General features: G+C 38.7%; 1 long non-coding RNA gene across 1 annotated transcript in view; it reads right to left on the bottom strand.

Annotated features, from left to right (window-relative positions):
• Window positions 1–873: 873 nt before the first annotated feature.
• Window positions 874–7,482, bottom strand: part of LOC126469568 (uncharacterized) — a 306,572-nt gene continuing 299,963 nt past the window's right edge. The window contains exon 3 of the long non-coding RNA XR_007586017.1: window positions 874–975. This is a non-coding gene — a long non-coding RNA (uncharacterized LOC126469568). The remainder of the gene's footprint in view (window positions 976–7,482) is intronic.

The raw sequence follows: 7,482 nt of genomic DNA, 5'->3' as shown, positions 1-7,482 counted from the left end.
AACATGGAAACACAAAAATACAAGACATTATTTCACCTAATACAGTGTAGGAAAACTGCTGGTACTGAAAAAGCTACTAATCATATCAAAATGGCTAAATACAGGTGGTCCTGCACAGTTTTCAAGTGAAGCTTAAGTAATGTTGAGTGATTAGCTGAGAAAAGTATGTAGTCTATAAAAAAAATTAGTGTGAGAGTGGAATGAATTTAATGGCAGCCCAATCTATAACATTTATTATATCACTGAAGTGGGTAATGGAATAAGAAGAATCATTCATACATAAAACAATAAAAGTTTTCCTGTTTTATTTTAAACTTTAGATAATACTTGAGTGACTAGGTGCTATTTTGTTGCAAACATAATTGAGTGCAATGAATGAATAATTTCTTAAGTCTTAAATATATGTGCCATATTTCATACAATAGTTGTTTCATCATTACAACATTGATTACTTAACAAATTACATATTCTGAGTGTTCATTGACATACAGAAGACAAACAGATTAAAATTTAAAAAATGTCTTACATATGGCAAGTGAAGAGCCAACTAATGTGACAAGGCAAAATATTTTTACTACATATTTGATGATCCAGTGGTAAAAACTGTTACTAATATGGTAAAGACATTAACGCATTTCAGTATAGAATTTTTCCTAAAATTAACACTTTTGTGGCTGGCCTACAAGGAACAAGCAGCTAAAACATAATTAAAACCTTTCTGATAAACATCGTATCAAGCAAACTCATGTGAACACACATGATGAAATGTGGAGGCATATGGAACAATAAAATGTAAGCTTTCTACTGAATGATGAATAAAAGTTTTCCATCAATTAGTAAACTACACAAAATCAAAGAAATATTACTGCTACACTCATTGTGATGCTGGCTTCACTCCAAGTGTGTGTTTTGGGTTTCTCTATACTCAAGAAACTGTATCTGTTATTAGACTGCACTCATGCTTCAGCTCCACACCTTATTCTGTGCCCTTTGTACAACACCCTCCAGGCACTGCATTAACCTGAAACAGAGTGTCCATAGTAGTTCAGTACCAAGTATAATCAAAAACTAAAGGATGGAGACAATTTGCTTCTGCCTTTAAAAAAAACTCATCATTTCTTACAATAATTCTGTAGTATTTGGTTGTGTTGGTAATTTCCTCACTTTGGTTATGGAGATATCTTCAGCTTCCATATAACTGCTGTAATTTCATTTTACGTAATGGTAGATGGTCCTGGGCAGAGATTAATTTGTTAATTGTGACAGGGAATTGGTCTTATTGGGTTTTTAAATGCAGACATAATGATCTGTCTATGACAGATTATTGTACTATTAACCAGCATGCATTAACGAGTATCCAGTGCTTGTTGTTTACTACCCTGGAAAGGTGACCCACAAATCTGCAGTATTTTCATTATTTTCATTTCAGTGCGACAAATTTCTATTGAATTTGTTGTATTTTATGACAAGAAAGAGCTACCAACGATTATTATGTGACATGTTTTTAAGTCCTGTACGACATCACAACTCTTTATCAAAATATTATATGGTTGTCATTGTGTACTACAGAATAACAGGTCTTTCCATTTTCCTTTTTTATCTTAGTTGTTGAGCAGTTACAGAAGTTTATGGTAACAGAGGATTTTTCTCAAGATTCTTTTGATTTTGTATTTGAAACTGACCTTTTAAATTCCCCAGATGATTCTTCTTAAGAATACCATATTGTAGTTGCATAAATTATGGTGTACAAATGCAGTGGTAGGTATCAGAGTAATAAATCAGCACAACAAACAATTTTTGCTATTTTAATAACACATCACCATCATCTCATTTTATGTACCGCATTCATGGATGCTATTAACCCACCAGTATCATACTTCATCAGCAGGTGTCAATATTCCCAGTGTTTATATCTGCTGGTGAATCTCAGAATATTATTGTATTGGTTGTGGTTGATCCACACTTTAATCAGATCATCCAAAGGGCAATGAACTATCAGAAGGAATGATGGGTTCTGTACTACCAAGTGGCCATCTAGATTTTAGTTTTCAATTATTGCCCTTTATTAACTAAGACAAAGGCTGTCATGATTGGTTTTCAAAGAACGCAAGTGATTTTCTTACTCATTTTTACCCTATTCAGGTTTTGCCCCATCTCTAATGACTTTACTGTAAATAGTCATTAAATCATAATGTTCCTTCCTATTTCCCTAAGATCAACATACAACAGTTTAAGAATATCTTATTTCATGACTTCATATTACCATCAACAGTTGCAAGAACTTCAGAGTGGTGTGTTATTCAGCCCAACACAATAATAGTAGTAACTGCCTATTTTAAATGCATTTTACTCTGTTACTTTCCAGATCAAAAAATATTTATATCAAATAACCTACCTCATCAATAGCTCAAAATCTTAAACATGGCTGTGAAACAGCAACTGTGTAATTCGGAACAGATCGAAAAATCAGCCAAAAGCAGTGCCCTCTGTAGACCAGTTTTTCCTGCTCGCTTGAGCCTGTATATTTCTAGCAATTGAATTAGTCTCTGGCATAAAGTATATGTAATTTATGCATATATTTTATTTTGAGACACCTATTCTGTTTATATGATAACAAGAGCCTCTACCTGTGGGCATTTACTGAGTAGTCTTTCTACAGTACGATACATGTAATCTCACGCTATCTAAAGCTATGGCTTGTGGTAACTCTTGTTTCACCAATTTCATTTATGACAAGAGGAGCTCAGCTTCATCTAATCAATTGGTGCAACATGTGATGTAATAAATGAGTACATTTACTTCAGAAATGTTTTTCTATTAATATTTCTTTGCTGTTAGTAAAAATCATTTTGTAACTGCTGTATACATTTTTAGTGCCAATGCTTCTGAAGAAGATATTTTTACAAATATCGAAACCATGATCAAGGGATAATAAACCTTTATTTTCAATTGGTTGGCTGATTTTTCGCATCAATATATACTGTTCTGGAGCCAAAGTACAACATAGCACAATTTAAAATAAGAGAGTTGACTGTTGTATCTCTTCAAGGCTGTTAACACCGCATAATCTGCCCTATCACCCATAGCAACTTTTGTCTGAAGCATTTTTGTCAATCACTAAAAATGCTCATGTTAATCTTGCTATCTGTTTTACATGCTTCACTCAATGTTTAAAAATCAGACAAAAAAGTAAGAATAGTGAAAGTGACCAACTCGGTTAACAAATATACCAACTTAATGTCCAAAACTGGAAAATTACAGTTTGGCATACATTATTATATGCAGCTTAGGTAGTAACAATTGGAAGGCAGCACTTACGCAAACTGCATGAAGAAGAGAGCAAAATGCAAACGATGACATCTATTAAACTGAAATAAAAGTAGCAAAGAGAATTTTAAGAGACAGGCTATGAACACTACGGGATCAAAAACCGATTCTGATAAGCAAACAACAAAGGCATGACCTTACTGAATCTTTTTGTGTTCCGTAAATAAAGAGAGCCAAAAACCAAACAGGACTTACAGTAAGATCAGCGATACCACTTCAAATGCTTTTTTTCCTCACTATTTATGGTCTGGAAAGAAACCACTGTACAATGCACAAAATTCATGTAAGCAAATGGGGCAAATGACTACTCAGCCAGAATACCAAAGTGTTAGTGAAAAATGTTTTCTCTAGAATTCAGAAATGTTACACAATTTCTTGACCAACTACAAAGGAGACCTACAACTTATTATTCCTACTTACTTATTGAGGTGCAGCAGCAGTATCACACAAAGAAACATTGATTACACAAGAAAGTGTTCAGAGAGGAGCAGCTGTAATAACAATTACAGGAGGTGAAACAACACAGCCAGAAATTGATAAAAAATGAAACAGTGAGAGTGACAGCATATTCAGCTAATGAAAGATCTACATCATCAGATGATCTACCCACAAAGAGAATGCAAGTTGCTTTAAAAAAAAAAAAAAAACTACTCATTGAGGAAAATGTATATGTGAGAAAGATGGTATCAACAACTGTTGCTTAGAATCTTTTAAAAAGTTAAAAAAAACAACCCGACTTTGAAATTTGTCCTATAGAACGAACATCATTACAAATATTCATTGCATGCCTCTTCAGTAGGCCAAATTCAAACATAAATATATTCATTACAATGAAATGAATACCCCTAGCTGTATACAGGCGTTGATATAAGTCAACAGGGACAGTTGAAAATCTGTGCCCCGACTGGGAATCAAACCCAGGGTCTCCTGCTTACATGGCAGATGCCCTATCCATCTGAGCCACCAAGGACACAGAGGATAGTGCAATGGCAGGGACTTATCTCTGGTATGCCTCCTGTGAGACCCACATTCCCAACTTCTTGTCCCACACTATATTCATAGCACCCCTGCCCATTATACTCATTACTCACAGTTTTTGCTGATTCCTGGAAGAGTTCTGGCACTGTTTGTGCATCCCCACAAAAGAAGAAGATGGTCAAGTGGCCGGTGACCTTTAACAATATATATATATATATATATATATATATATATATATATATATATATATATATATATATATGTCCAAAAGAACAGATACCATCTTCATACATATAAATACCTTTGTTCACAAACTTGAAGGTAGTCTTGAAGGTGTCTTGAACAAAACAAGGGCTCCTACTGGTGGAAGCAAAGCTGTGAGGACAGGGCGTGAGTTGTGCTTGGGTAGCTCAGTTGGTAGAGCACTTGCCCATGAAAAGCAAAGGTCCAAGTTTGAGTCTCGGTCCGGCACACAGTTTTAATCTGCCAGGAAGTTTCATGTCAGTGCACATTCTACTGCAGAGTGAAAATCTCAGTCAGTGTTACAATTGTTTCAACAACCACCAAACCAGGGCATTGTTACCTCTCACCAAACAGATGAACACTCTAAATCACAGATCAAGTAATATGTTAGCACTGAAGATCATGATATGAAGCCTGCCACCCCCTTAATTAACTGTGCTACATCAACAGGTGTGCACTGTGTAAAATGGCTGCCTGCTGCCATCTCCACCTCCCACCTAACCAGTGCTAGTAATATACTGATCAGTGACACTGTTAATGAACTACAACCCATTCACTTTCATTCTAATGATTCAGTGCATACTGACATTATGGACAGACATACTCCAGAGTACTGCAACTGTTGACCAACAATCGCCACCATATATGACCACTTTTCACTGCAGAGAACTGATATTTGCAGGTTATTGCAGACAAATCCATCCTACAAATGACCTACCTATGCCAGACCATGCTCTTCCATGGCCTACACCTGAACTTTACATTCTATGTGATACCATAGATCACCCGGGTGACGTCACACTTGGTAAGTTTGTACTGTGCCCCACGTCACGTCATCACGACGACGTCACATTGACAACAGCCGTATCTTGCTCTGGGCCACACCTGCCACATGAAGTCACTCAAATAGCAGGCATACCGTGTCTACCTGCAACTGCACAGAGTTTTCACACCTCGTGAGAACAGCATATCAGTATGGCGAGCCTGACTGCAACTACGAATCACACACTGTGTGAACACAAGGACTACCTTCAACAGCTGCCGAGTTGGGTGATCTACACTGATGTGCCATCTGCCACCCTGTCCACCGCACTGTACTCCTTGCTTCCCCACTACTACACCATCCTTCATGACGCCGATGCACCAGCTGTGGCACCTGTGCCACATTCTGTGATAACTGGTCACGACTCTCTCATTACAAATACACCTACCGCAACTACCATGCTGCACCTCCAGCCGCCGCCTTTATCAGTGCCACCATAAGGTCTTCATGAATCTTCACCATGTACTTCACATGATTACAACCTCGTACAGGTCCTGGTCACTCGCCACCAGGCAGATTACCACCAGCCACACACTAAGTTACATCTGCCACCGCTACAAGTTGATTCCCTGGAAGAATGGTTCACACTCCGTGAGTGCATGATGCAGTTGGCCAGGATCACAGACGACTGTGACAAGTTTTTGGTGCTATTGAACCACCTCCCTACCAACATCAATCTTATCAGTGATGTCCTACTGCATGCACCAACCACTGGCAGATATGAGACAGTGAAGATGCTCATACTGAAATGCCTATCGCATTCACCTGCACAACAACTCCATAGCTGAGAATTAATACTACCCTAGGTCCACTGGTCCGACACCAGCCCCACCACCTTGTCCCTCATAAACTAAAGGTGGCCGAGGCCATGATCAAGGAACTGTCAGTGCATGCGCCTCACTGACTACAATGAGAATGGAAAAAGATAAAATGTGGTGCGTGTGCAGAGACTACAGACATTTGAACACGCACACCATCATTGATAATTAGCCCATGTCCAATATTCACTACTTCCTCCGGCAACTGGCTAGTGCAACCATACTTAGCATGATCGACTCTAAAAGAGATAGTTGGCAGATCCCAATGGCCATGAAGGACATCACAAAGACTGCAATAATTACACCCTTTGGCCTAAATGTTCCTCTTTATGCACTTCAGACTAAAAAACGCAGCCCAGACTGGCCAGTGGTTCATTGACGGGTTGTTTTTTTACCATGCTCTTTTGCTATTGTTACTTGGATGATGTACATATATTCTTAGAAACAACTCGAGGTCATGAGAAACACCTGCAAGTGGTATTCAACAAACTAGCAGAGCAGGGTGTTGTTGTCAATGAGGACAAATGCCAATTCTGGCAAAAATGTGTTACATTCATAGGCCAGCTCGCCAACACTTCGAGCATCCACCCCACCCCAGAAGAGATAGACCAAGTACGGACCTACCACCAAGAACGGACTATCACAAGTTGCGCCTTTTCTTAGGGGTAATTAATTTTTAATACAACACCTCCCCCATGTCGCAGAGACACTCGTCCTGCTCACAGAGTCACTCCGTGGCAAGAACACATCAGCAAACATAAGCTCACTTGTATTCCTGATTTGCAAGGAACTTTCGAGAACATCAAAACAGAGCTTGCTCAGATCACTGCCCTGGCACTTTCATCCATGGACACTCATATGGTTATGATAGCCGACACCAACGACCGAGCGATTTGGGCAGTGCTACAATAGGAAGTCCCCAGTGCAACACAACCCCTATGGCTTTTCTTGTGGAAACTTACTGACTCCCAGAAGATGTGGTCAACTTTTGACTGTGAGCTTTTGGCGATATACAAAGTGATTTGATACTTCCCACACGACATCCATGGCTGGCAGCTTACTATCTACACAGACACTGTTAAATACCTGCCACTCAATACCTCCTCTTGACAATTCTGCCACCTGAACTTGATTTCAGAATATACCAATATACTACAGACTTACGCTATGTATGAGGGAGCTGACAACACGGTGGCTTACTTCGTCTCATGACTCACTGCCACATCGGCACACCATTACTTTGACCAACTATTGGAGGCACAAGCAACTGACACCAACTTTCAAAACCTACTA

The sequence above is a fragment of the Schistocerca serialis genome, chromosome 3, assembly GCF_023864345.2.
Source record: "Schistocerca serialis cubense isolate TAMUIC-IGC-003099 chromosome 3, iqSchSeri2.2, whole genome shotgun sequence".
NCBI classification, from domain to species: Eukaryota; Metazoa; Arthropoda; class Insecta; order Orthoptera; family Acrididae; genus Schistocerca; species Schistocerca serialis.
Note: the sequence above shows the minus strand (reverse complement) of the source record. Positions and strands in the feature narration are given on the sequence as shown.